The following is a 13,668-nucleotide window of genomic DNA, read 5'->3' on the forward strand; positions in this document are numbered from 1 at the left end:
TATCCACTTGCAAGTTATGTGACTCTACTCCAGGCAGCCCTCCAGCCTTCTCAGTAATGAGTTCCCAGCCTTTAAAAACTAGAGTGGGATATTACATACCTTGCTTTCACCACCCTCATCTCTGCTATGTTGAATATTGCCTTTGGTTTCTACAGAACATATCTAGGAGGTAGCCAACTTTAAATAAGGTCCCTAGCAGAGGTCGTTCTCAGCCCCTCCCCCATCTGTGCGGAGTATTTCAGAAGAACTAAAAAAGCCAGCTGTCCAGAGAAGAAATGTGAGCTCTGAGTTGCTTTGCTTAGGACGAGTTTGTTTCAGTCCACCGGTTCAGAGCCTTGCAGCTGTCTATCCCCTGACCTCCTCCATTTCATTCCCTTAGTTTATATAGCAATGCCTTCCCCCTCCATCTCACTGATACACGCACAAAATATAAGCTCCTGAGTGGTTAGGGGAGGGGGCTAACAAAGGCAAAGAGGTGAAGAAGGAATACGGATAGAATTTTTGAGGATTACTTATCCACAGGGGAGGGGGACTTGGAGAGATAAACTGAGAGACAAAGAGATGCCGAAAGATACTTTGGTGGAGTAACATAATCTTGTGACCTTTTAAGATATTGCAAGGAAGGATTTAGCCATGTTGTATTTTTGCAGCCATAGGCATCTGGGATCACCACCTCTTATACTTGCCAGGTGAAGTGAACACAAAAGCTGATTCCAAATAGTGCTACTAAGGCATTTGATCAATTGGCTTTGCATCTAATTCAGAAGCTAGAGGTCTACACAGTATGCAGATATTTCTTCATTATTATTATTTTTTAAGTTTATTTATTTATTTTTGAGAGATTTTTTATTATTTTTTCAAGTTTACTTATTTATTTTTTTAACTTTTTAATTCATTTTTGATAGAGAGAGAAAGAGAGAGAGAACGTGAGCAGGGGAGAGGCAGAAAGAGAGGGAGACACAGAATCTGAAGCAGGCTCCAGGCTCTGAGCTGTCAGCACAGAGCCTGACCTGGGGCTTGATCCCATGAACCGTGAGATCATGACCTGAGCCAAAGTCGGAAGCTTAACTGACTGAGCCACCCAGGCACCCCTACTTATTTATTTTTGAGAGAGACAGAGACTGCATGTGTGGGGGAGGGGCAGAGGGAGAGAGAATTCCAAGCAGGCTCCACAAGGCCAGCACAGAGTCTAATGTGGGGCTTGAATTCATGAAACTGTGAGATCATGACCTGAGCCAAAAACCAGAGTCTGATGCTTGGGGCGCCTGGGTGGCTCAGGTCATGATCTCACGGTTCGTGGGTTCGAGCCCCGCATCGGGCTCTGTACTGACAGCTCAGAGCCTGGAGCCTGCTTCAGGTTCTGTGTCTCCCTCTCTCTCTGACCCTCCCCTGCTCATGCTGTCTCTCTCTCAGAAATAAATAAAACATTAAAAAGAAAAAAAAAAGAGTCTGATGCTTAACCAACTGAGCCACCTGGATGCCCCTATGCATTTATTTCTGAAAAATTCAGATTTCTCTCAACCACATGAGTCCTAGCCCAAGGTTTTAGTTACAAAAATGTCAATAGCCCCCAACCAAACTATTCAAGTGATTTTAAAACACAATAATCTGGGGTAACCACCTGGCTCAGTTGGTTAAGCATGGACTTGAGCTCAGGTCATGATCTTACGGTCAGTGAGTTCGAGCCCTGCGTCGGGCTCTGTGCTGACAGCTCAGAGCCTGGAGCCTGCTTTGGATTCTGTCTCCCTCTCTCTGCCCCTCCCCAGCTCATGCTCTGTTCTCTGTCTCTCGAAAATGAAAAAAAAAAAAAAAAAAAACACCATAATTTGACTGCGGAACCCCAAGTGGGATCTACTCTAAGGACAAAAAGAAATGCAAAAATATTTTCAAGTAGTGATACTGTTAGTGCTCGTGCTGTTATTCTGCAACCTTCACGTGTGTGTGTGTGTGTGTGTGTAATAAAACAAATGGGTATTAATACCACTGTCTTTGTGAATCCAGGAGTCTTGGTGTAGAAGAAAGAGATACAGATTTATCAGTGATGAAGTTAAATAAAAATTCTGTAGTTCTGAATTTAAATTGGAAATACAACTGTGAACTTAAGGCATATTTTATCCTAAAACATTTCCTAGCTTCATGGCGAAAAGGCCTAGGAACAATAACCCAGTGGCAATGACACCCCTACGTTCAAACTGAGCCTTTGGAACACCATTTCCCACTGACAGGAGCTCGTCAGAGAAATGGATGACTTCAGGTGTGGGTCAGGAATTGTCCAAGATAAGCAAGGAAACCTTCAAAAACTACTAGGATTGTATCAAAAGGACTCAGAAGCAACTAGAATAGGTGCCACTGGCCAAAGACGGGACAATTTGAGTATCAAAATGGATACTATCTGCGTATTTGACATGTTCAACTCTCACATTTGTATCAAATATGTTTAAATCTGTGAGTTCCCAATGATATTTAAAAACACAAACTCTTGAGAACAAACTGAGGGCAGATGGGGTGGGGGAGAGGGGGAGGGGGATGATGGGCATGGAGGAGGGCACTTGTGGGGATGAGCACTGGGTGTTATATGGAAGCCAACTTGATGATAAACTATTTAAAAATTTTTTAAAAAATAAAAATGAAAACACAAACTCATTGGAGAATGGTAGGGGATCAACTCATTATTTTGAAAACTGCTAGTAACTGGAAAGAATCAAGCATTTATCCTGTTTTTCCTGTGGAAATTCTAAATGAGTGGGGAATTTCTCTTTATAGAAGTTTTCCAGCAAATAAATGAAGAAGGAAGGGCATAATTAGAAAACCACCACTTAGAATTAATGTATGTAGGCAAAGATCAACAATTCGGCATGAAAGGAGAGAAACATTATGTTCTCCAGAGCATGGGTGGAATACAAAACGCCACCTATTCTTGCAAAAAAAAACAAAAAAAACCCTTTCAGTGTGGATCTGATCTAGTGTAGGGATACCTACTAATTTACAGGAAGTACAGGTGATACCAAATGATACCTCGGAGGCGCAAATCCAGATTGTGGGAATACACTGCAAAACAAATGACTTTGTCTCTCTAACAAATTGAAAAAGAAGAAAGAAAAAGAAAATTGGAGAGAGAACTTACACATTAAAAGAGACCCAAGAGACGTCACGCAGTTGCTGAGGATAGATTTTATTGGATTCTAATTCAAGAAAACAAATAAACAAAAATTATGCGACACGGTTGGGGAAATTCCAATGCTAATGAACTTGAATGCTGATGTATACTTGATGATGTATAAAGCTGTCTGTGTGATAAGTGGGATGTGAGAAAAGCAAGTGCTTCTCTTTTATGGATACATCTTGAAATGTTTGCAGATGAATGATGAGAAGTGATAAAACGAGATTGAAACTTGAACTGATAATTCTTCAAACTGGGTGGCGGATACTCAGATACACTATACTAACCTCTTTCGTTTTGTAAATGTTTGAAATTTTCCATAATAAAACTTTAAAGTCAGAAATTATCTGTGAGCCCATTGAGAGAGAGAGAGAGAGAGAGAGTATTCAGTTGGTAATGGTTGGGCTTCTGCTGGATAATTCCGAACTACACTTTAGCAGAGTGAGGGCCAATTTTGGATTGAATATTGTCCAGATGCAGAGACATTTCATTAACTGGCTATCTAATTATATGCTTTAATTAATATGCAACTGTGCATTGCAGGATTCTTCTGTGTTACCAAGCTGTAAAGAAACTGCAACTAGAAAGGTAGTAGAACTAGTGGGCTAACCGCTACTAATTTGCATATTCTTTGTACTAGAATGAAAAACCCCACCTGTGGCCAAGAGGTGAGCAGCCTTTGAGAGCACAGACAAGGTTAAATGACCAGAGACACACAACAAGAGGCTGTTCTGTGGGCTTTAAAATAAAGGAGAAGGGGCACCTGGGTGGCTCAGTCGGTCAAGTGTCCGACTTCAGCTTAGGCCATGGTCTCATGATCTGTGAGTTCGAGCCCCGCATCAGACTCTGTGCTGACAGCTCAAAGCTTGGAGCCTGTTTCAGATTCTGTCTCCCTCCTCCTCTGCCTCTCCTCGGCTCAGGATCGGTCTCCCTCTCCCTCTCAAAAATAAACAAACACTAGGGCACCTGGGTGGCTCAGTCCATTGAGCGTCTGGCTTTGGCTCAGGTCATGATCTCACAGTTCGTGGGTTCGAGCCCTGCATCGGGCTCTGTGCTGCCAGCTCAGAGCCTGGAGCCTGCTTCAGATTCTGTGTCTCTCTCTCTGCACCCCCCCACCCCCACTCATGCTCTCTTTCTCTCTGTCTCAAAAATGAATAAACTATAAGAAACTTTTTAAAATGAAAAATAAACAAACATTAAAAATTTAAAAAAAAATAGTAAACCAAAGAAAACAGTCTTAGATCTTCATCAAAGTCCAGTGCGGGCTAAGAGAATGAGTGGTAAAAAGAGAGAGAAGCTGGCATCCGGCTTCTATATACCCTAAGGGATTAAACAAAATTCTGGTGTGTTTAAACACATTGAAAGGACATCACTAAACCCTTCACTTGTAGCAGTATGCTGAAAACATAGAAGATAATCACTTGATAGCCTCTTTTATTTTGTGTCAAATGAAAGAAACAACAAGGAAACAAGATTTTTTTTTTTTTTTTTGCATCACAAGATACTTTTTCAAAATTCATTTCAGAGAAACTCAGGGATGGTCACTAGGTATTCAGTTATAGCATAAGGGCCTACTTGATAAGTTCACTGTAGAGGAAAAGTTTGCCTTTTTTGGCAGCTTGTTTTTTTTTTTTTATGTTTCCTTTTAAGAGGCAATGAGCATTATATAACTCATTTTCTTTCTCTTTTTGTTTTAACTGTTTAGAAGTTCAGAGGAAAATATAATGCTCGTAGTATTTATATAAATTTGTTTTGTTATATATTTTATCTTTTGTATAGCTTTTGAATTTTCTATTTTTATGTTTGTTTTATTTGTTTTCGGTTACATGTGAGGCGTTCTTTACCTTTTTTCAAGTCTCTTTAAATCTCTTTTGGATAAACTAAGGTCAAAATAAAAGCAAATCGGGGCGCCTGGGTGGTTTAGTCGGTTAAGCGTCCAACTTTCGCTTAGGTCATGATCTCGCGGTTTGTGGGTTCGAGCCCCGCGTCGGGCTCTGTGCTGACTGCCAGCTCAGAGGCTGGAGCCTGTTTCAGTCTGTGACTCCCTCTCTCTCTGACCCTCCCCTGTTCACGCTGTCTCTCTCTTTCTCTCTCTCCTAGAAATAAATAATAAAAAACATTTAAAAATAAATAAATAAAAGCAAATCAAATATTTTTGGAAGCGTGGATTTAAATTTAAGTTAAATAAAAAGGCATTCATTTTTCATAGCTCAGAATTCTATCATGGTACTCATTTGGAACTATTATATAAAGACAGATTCCTTACTTTGTACCACCGTTATCTACACATTTGGTGTTTTCATTGATTCCTGGAAAGGTGAAAGCAGCACTTATGTTCCCCTGCATTAAGAACAGAGCTCCAAAAATAAAATGCTTCTAAAATCAGAGACTGCAGACTGAGGCAGCAGACGATAGGTTTCTTTGAGAGGAGTTTATTGGAATGTTGGCAAGGCTGGGATTATTTGGGACTGAGAGTTTATAAATTGGTGGATCTTACTTTGAGGGGATCACCAAGTCCTTTTGAAAATCTAATGAGAGAAGCCTCAGAAAATGCTCAAACGTGTGCTTTGACATTTTAACTACAATTTGGGGGGGGGAGGGCATATGCCTCCTCCTAGAGGGCTGGGACAGATGTGACTCCTCTTTACTGTGACAGCACTGAAGGCTGGCCACCAGACCACCAAGGAGCTAACCTTTTCCTGTGGACAGTGGTGAGAGCCAGGTAGGCAGTTGAGTAAGGTGGTCAGTACCCAGCTCAAAACAGTAACAGAACCAGAGGCAAATCAATCATGCTCTTCTGACTCTAAGAGTGTTTCATGGTGGCCTTGGAGCAATTCTGTCCTGGCCATCAAGTAGTTCTGAAGAATACCTGAGCTGTTGAAGACTTACCCAATACAGTATATGCCCTTACAGACTTAGTTTGGTTTCTTTGGTTTATATCCTTTTCCATCTTGAAGCCTTGCAGAGGGGATTATATTTGGATAAGAACTGAATCCTGTCACCAGAAAGTGTTTTTATGCTTTATGCTTCCTTATCTTCAGGTGAAGAATTAGGCACATTATTAAAAAGACGTTCTTGGGGAGCCTGGGTGGCTCAGTCCGTTAAGCGTCCGACTTCGGCTCAGGTCATGATCTCACAGTTCATGGGTTCGAGCCTGGCGTCGGGCTCTGTGCTGACAGCCAGCTGAGAGCCTGGAACCTATTTCAGATTCTGTGTCTCCCTCTCTTCTCTCTCTGACCCTCCCCTGCTCACGCTGTCTCTCTCTCTCTCTCTCTCAGGGGAGAAAGGAAAAAAAAAAAAAAAAAAAGACTTTCTTTGTTACCATGGTCTTGATGTTTGTGGAGCCAGCCACCCGTGGCTCCTGGCCTCCCTTCTAGCATCTGAAAAAAATGGATTATTCTCGATTGTGAGGGTGGAGGTGAGTAACTGGTAAGGGTAGAATGGAGGGTGAAAGTAATGAGAGAGGGGCACCTGGCTGGTTCGGTCGGTTAAACACCCCTCCCTTGATTTCAGCTCAGGTCATGACGTCACAGTTCATGAGCTCATGGGATCTGGCCCCACATCGGGCTCTCTGCACGGACAGCACTGAGCCTGCTTGGGATTCTCTGTCTCTTCTCTCTCTGCCTCTCCCCCCACTTGCTAACTCTCTCTCTCAAGAATAAATATTTTTTTTAATTTTGAAAAAATGTGATGAGAAAGATTAGGGTTCAGCTGTGTGGCAGAACATAATAACGTATGTCCTGGGATCTCAGTGTAAAGTAACCCAGATCTTTTTGGCTTCCTTGCCTTCAGCGTTTCTCAGTGGGGGGCCCTATTGTCATTGTGAGACAATTCTTTGTTTTGTGGAACTGTCCCGCCCAGTACAGGGCAGTTAGCATTCTTGTCTCCCCCTCTCCTGCTAAGTGCCATTTGCATCCCCAATCAATGTAAAATGTTCAACTACCCCTACAAATTTCCAGAGCCTCACCCCCATCCCAAAGGTGATACCATTCCGATAGAAGAATCCTTCTAGATAGTCTCAATCCCCAGCATGATCATGACCATGGCCATGACCTCAGCTGGCTCAGCAGAAGTCTTTTCACTGTATGGACCATCCTTGCTTTAGATCGAAACAGTTTATTTTTGTGGAGCTCAAGGACGTGACCTTCACTCTCTCATATAAAAGAGATTGTTGATTCCTTTTAATTCACATACCTGGCTCCTCTAGGGAGCCTCCCAAGACAGGGCCACACAAACCCAGACCTCAGCCCCATCACCTGTAGGTTGTGGATTTCAAACCCGCGCTCTCAAAGCTCTAAGGATTTCCTACACCGTAGTCCTAAAAATCCCAATTTACATTTGGGGATGCCGGGAAGGCGTTCATCAGGAAAAAAGACTTCTGGGGTGCCTGGGGGGCTCAGTCGGTTGAGCTCCGACTTCAGCTCAGGTCATGATCTCACAGTCCGTGGGTTTGAGCCCCGTGCTGGGCTCTGTGCTGACAGCTCAGAGCCTGGAGCAGCTTGGTATTCTGATTCCGTATCTTCCCCTCTCTCTCTGCCCCTCCCCCGCTCGTTTTCTATCTCTGTCTCTCAAAATAAAATAAAGATATAAAAACAAATTTTTAAAGGAAAAAAGAGTTCTGTAAAAGCAACGGATTATATGCTTTTAAGGTATTTCTTTTGGTGCCAAAGTCCTTATATATAATTACATCACTTCCCTTGTGCCTGAATCGTGAGTCCCCTGAGACTCCTAAGGAGCCGACTCGGATGCAAGTACATAAGGGTCTTTATTACAAGCTCGAGCAGGGGCTCACTCACCTACCGGCGCTGCGGCAGCAAGGAGAAGCCTGGAGCAGGGTTTTTATGGTGTGAGGCACGGGGGTGTTACAGTGCACACGTTGTACGTTTTGCATCATCACATAAGCACCAATCATAATTGTACAACACCCATGGTTATAGTTTTGACTATTCAGTATCCGTGAGGCGTCCGTTACTTTTGGTGGGACCCAATCGTGACCTTTGAGAATCCTTTGAAAATGACCGATTATAAGGTGAGCTCAAAGGGCCTACCTGGGGTTTAGGCAAGCAGGGAGTGATTGGCTAGTTTGTACAGAGAACTACCTGCAGTTCCCAGCCCTGACTCAGACCACAGGAATGTTACACATTTCTTTTGACTGGCTGATCCGAGGGAGGTCCTGAGGGTGGCTTCAGCTGAAGCTTTTCCTGGAACTGGGCTACGTGCAGCCCGAGGTTGCTCTTAAGGGAGGACTTAATTTCAGGCTCTTCACCCTGTCCCCTCATTTGAGCAGAACTTGGAAGCTGAATGAGCACAGGAGACATTTATACTGTTAAGTTACACATCAGGATATCTCCTCCTGATGTCAGGCATTTTAGGCCTCTTGGATTTCATGTGTGGCTAAAGTTGATGATTACAAATTATCAGAGTCCATGAGATACTACAAGGTGAGCTTCCTGTCTGTGAATTACTACCCCTTAAGGTCTCCTTGCTGGGGTTTTAGTTATCCAGTGGCGACACGCTGCTAGAATGTTCCTCAGAAGGACTTTGGGTGTCTCTGATTGACTCCTGGACTCCAGCACACATAGGCTCCTCCATCTTCTGAAGAGCTCTGAATATTCTTATTAAGGTGCTGCAGATAATGTTGCAGGATTCTTGCACAGAGAGTCGTGACACCGAGGCTTTTCTTTCCAGGAAGCAGCTTTATCTGTGCCGGCACCACTCAGTTGGGTTTGTACCCAAAGAACTGAGCGGCCCACATCACATGGCATAGTTTTTTTTATACATTTTCTATTTCTTTGTCTCCCATATATGGTAACACACATAAACATGCAGTCTGATTAAGTTGTCTCAGCTTACAAGGTCATGGGGGATGTAGGCACCTGGGGGATGTAGGTGACCTTGAAGTCTTCTCTCTTCTTCATTTTTTTCTCTCTCCTTAGGGAGGGGTTCCTACCACAATAAAACAAATAGAACTGGTAGGTGATTTATCATGAGAAACATATAGTAATTAGGGGTGAGGACTGAGGCCTTGTATTTTGTTTTGTCCCCATTTCCTGCTAATTAGGCAAAGATTTCTCAGTTGTTTAGGCCTGGACCTTCGCCACTGCTATATCAGAAATTATGTCTGTCATTCTCACCAAATGTTAGATTTCATCTCCTTCCTTTGTTCTATCTCAGATCTGGACTGTATTCATTAAGCCAAATTCACTTGGATCCTGGGGCCAAGCCAAGGAACATTCTTAGCTAGTTGAGACTTCTTTGAGTGTTGATTGAGTACCTAAAATTCGCTGGAAATATTTGTTAGAACTAAGGCCTTCTAGGGGATTACAGTCTTCCTGTGGGGACAAATATACACAAATGAAAAATAACAGTTTAATACAAGATAAATATAATGCTTAATGGAAAAAAGTACCATCCGGTGCCTGAAGCAGCAGCTTTTAACTTTAGCTGCATATTATCATCTCTAGAGGAGTTAACAGATCCTGATGTTTAGGGGCCGCCTGGGTGGCTCAGTTGGTTAAGTGGTGGACTTGAGTTCAGGTCATGATCTTGGAGTTGTGAGTTTGAGCCCCGCATAGGGCTCTGTGCTAACGTCTCAGAGCCTGGAGCCTGCTACAGACTGTCTCCCTCGCTCTCTGCCGCCCCCCCCCAGTACCCCTCGGTCTCTCAAAAAATGAATATATATTTAAAAAATACTGATGCTCAAACTATACTCCAGACCAACTGAGTCAGAATTTCTCAAGGTGGAACACAACCACCGGGGATTTTTATTGTTGTTAATACCCCCTGTGTAATTTCATGTGTGGCTAAAGTTGAGAACCACCAGTGTAAAAGGATGGTGAAGACAAGAAAGTCCATCCAGACAAGAATTTCTGTGGACAATAGGAAGAGTTGAGATTGATGCCATCTGGCATTATGTGGGAAAATCTGATGTCGTAAAGGGTTAGGAGTTCATATGGATCTTTTTTTTTAACTCTTAAAAAAAATTAACGTTTATTTATTTTTATTTAAAAAAATTGTAAGGTTTTTATTNTGCTGATGTCATAAAGGGTTAGGAGTTCATATGGATCTTTTTTTTAACTCTTAAAAAAAATTAACGTTTATTTATTTTTATTTAAAAAAATTGTAAGGTTTTTATTTATTTCTAGGAGAGAGAGACAGCGTGAGCAGGGGAGGGTCAGAGAGAGAGGGAGTCACAGACTGAAACAGGCTCCAGGCTCTGAGCTGGCAGTCAGCACAGAGCCCGACTTGGGGCCCGAACCCACAAACCGCGAGATCATGACCACGAACGCGAGATCATGACCTAAGCGAAAGTCAGACGCTTAACCGACTAAGCCACCCAGGCGCCCCAACGTTTATTTATTTTTGAGAGACAGAGCATGAGCAGGGGAGGGGCAGAGAGAGAGAGAGACACAGGATCTGAAACAGGCTCAAGGCTCTGAGCTGTCAGCACAGAGCCCGATGTGGGGCTCAAATTCACGGACCACAAGATCATGACCTGAGCTGAAGTCAGATGCTTAACCAGCTGGGCCACCCAGGCGCCTCAGAAGCTCATAAGGATCTTAAAACTCCAAGTATAAGAGAATCTCAGATAATTTGGAGAGGAGCTATGAGTTCTAATGCTGGCCTTTCTCCTGGTGTGGGTAGTGTTCCCAACGTTTCTTCGCTCCCTCTGCTGGAATTAATTTTACTTCGTCCCACTCAATTCCAGTTTTTGTTTGTAAAATTATTCTACTTTTTTTAAAGTAAACTTTTTTGTTCCTTTATAATATTTTTCATTGTGGTGAAATACACCCAATATAAAATTTACTATCTTAACCATTTTTAAGTGTACAGTTCAGTGGTGTTAAGTACATTCACGCTGCAGCTAAGTCACCAGAACTTTGTGTCTTGCAAAACTGAAACTCTATAGTTGTTAAACATAAACCTTTTCTTTTGAGATAATTATACATTGCAAGTGTAAGAAATAATACAGAGAGATCCCATGTACCCTCTGCCCAGTTTCTGCCACTGGTTCCCCAATATTTTGGGAAACTATAGTTCAATGTTACAATCAAGATACTGACATTGGTACAGTCAAGATAAAGGACATTACAAGAATCCCTCATGTTGCCACACCTAATTGCCTCCCATCTCCGTCCCTACCTTAACGGTAGTAAAACCCAGTCTGTTCTCCATTCCTGTAATCTTGTCTCTTTAAGAATGTTACATAAACGGGGGGAGGGGCGGGCGCCTGAGTGGCTTAGTGGTTAAGCATCCGACTTTCACTTTCGCTTAGGTCCTGATCTCATGGTTCATGGGTTCGAGCCCCGCATAGGGCTCTGTGCTGACTGCCAGCTCGGGGCCTGGAGCCTGTTTCAGAGTCTGTGTCTCCCTCTCTCTCTGACCCTTCCCTGCTCACGCTGTTTCTCTCTCTCGCCTAGAAATAAATAAAATATTTAAAAATTTTTTAAAAAAAAGAATGTTACATAAACGGTTACAATACGTATGGCTTTAAGGATTGTCTTTTTTCTTTTTTTAAAAAAAGCTTTTTTTCTTAATGTTTATTTTTGAGAGACAGAGAGGGACACACAGAGTGTGAACAGGGGAGGGACAGAGAGAGGGAGACACAGAATACAAAGCAGGCTCCAGGCTCTGAACTGTCAGCACAGAGCCCTGGCGCTTGATGCCTTGATGCGGACCTCCAACTCACAAGCCATGAGATCATGACCTGAGCCAGAAGGCAAACGCTTAACTGACTGAGCCACCCAGGCCCCCTTCTAATTGTGATTTTAATTTGTATTTCATAATGGCTAATGATGTGGGACATCTTATCACGTGCTAATTTGCTATCTGCAAATCCTCTTTGGTGAAATGTCCTTTCATGTCTTTTGACCATTTTCTCATTGGATTGGTTTATTTTTATTGTTGAGTTGCAGAGTTCTTTATATATTTTAGGTAACAGTCCTCTATTCTGTACGTGGTTTACAAATATTTTCTCCTAATCGCTTGCTTGTCTTTTCATCATCATAACCGGGTCTTTAGCAAAGCAAATGTGCTTAATTTTGATGAAGTCTAAATTATCAGTTTTTCCTTTTATGGATCATGCTTTTGGTGTCAAATCTTAGACTAGCCCTAGCTCGTGAAGTGCTTTGTTTTGCCTAAAAGTTTTGCACTTCACATTTAAGTTGGTGATCCACTTTGAGTTAGTTCTTATATAAGGCATAAAGCTAAAGTCGACAGATTTGTTTGTTTTTTGCCTACAGATGTCCACTTTCTTCAGCAACGTATATTTAAAAAACCTCTTCCTTCTTCTGCATCTTTGTGGGAAAAAAATCCGTTGGTCATATTTGTGTGAGTCTGTTGCTGAGTTCTCTATTCTGTTTCACTGATCTGTATCTTTCTGCCAATACCACACCACCTTGATTACTGTAGACTTAGATGTCTTGAAAATGGACAAGGTGATTCTTCCCCCTTAATTCTTCTTTTTCAAACTTTGTTTTAACCACTCTAGTTCCTTTGCCTTTCCATTTAACTTTTAGAACAATTTATTTAAAAAAAAATTTTTTTTAGTGTTTACTTTTGAAGGAGAGAGAGACAGAGCGTGAGTGGGGGAAGAGTAGAGTGAGAGGGAGACACAGAATCCCAAGCAGGTTCCAGGTTCTGAGCTGTCAGCACAGAGCCCGATGCGGGGCCCGAACCCACGAACTGTGAGATCATGACCTGAGCCGAAGTCAGACGATTAACCGACTGAGCCACCCAGGCACCCCAACTTTTAGAACAATTTAGTCTACATCTACAAAAAACCTTGTTAGGAGGGGCACCTGGGTGGCTCAGTTAAGTGTCCGACTTTGGCTCAGGTCATGATCTCACACTTCGAGGTTCGGGCCCCGTGTCGGGCTCTGTGCTGACAGCTCAGAACCTGGAGCCTGCTTGGGATTCTGTGTCTCCCTCTCTCTCTGATCTTCCCCCACTCATGCTCTGTCTCTTTCTCCTTCAAAAATAAATAAACACTAAAAAATTAAAAAAAGAAAACCTTGTTAGGATTTCTCTTTCAGTTTTGTGTGTGTGTGTGGTAATATACACAAAAAGTTTTAACTGTTAGTTCTTTTAGAACTTTCTGAGTCCTGTTCTTTTTTTCTTCTCCTTATGGAAATCTGATGACATATTAGATCCATTGCTATAATCCTACAAGTGCCTGAGACTCTGCTATTTTTTATTTTCATTTTATTTCTCTGTTGTCCAAGTTGAGTAATTTTTATTGTTCTGTCTTCTAGTTCACTGATTCTTTCCCCTGTCCCCTCCATTCTGCTGTTGAACCCATCCACTGAGTTGTTTTCTTTTGGTTATTGTAGCTTGTAAAAGTGTTTATTTATTTATTTTGAGCTAGAGAGAGAGAGAGAGAGAGAGAGCAAGTGAATGTGTGTGAGCAAGGGAGGGGCAAAGAGTGAGAGAGAGAGAGGATCCCAAGCAGGCTCTGTACTGTCAGCACAGAACCTGACTCGGGGCTAGATCTCATGATCTCACGAACA

The sequence above is a fragment of the Crocuta crocuta genome, unplaced genomic scaffold, assembly GCF_008692635.1.
Source record: "Crocuta crocuta isolate KB4526 unplaced genomic scaffold, BGI_CrCroc_1.0 scaffold620, whole genome shotgun sequence".
In the NCBI taxonomy this organism is placed as follows: Eukaryota; Metazoa; Chordata; class Mammalia; order Carnivora; family Hyaenidae; genus Crocuta; species Crocuta crocuta.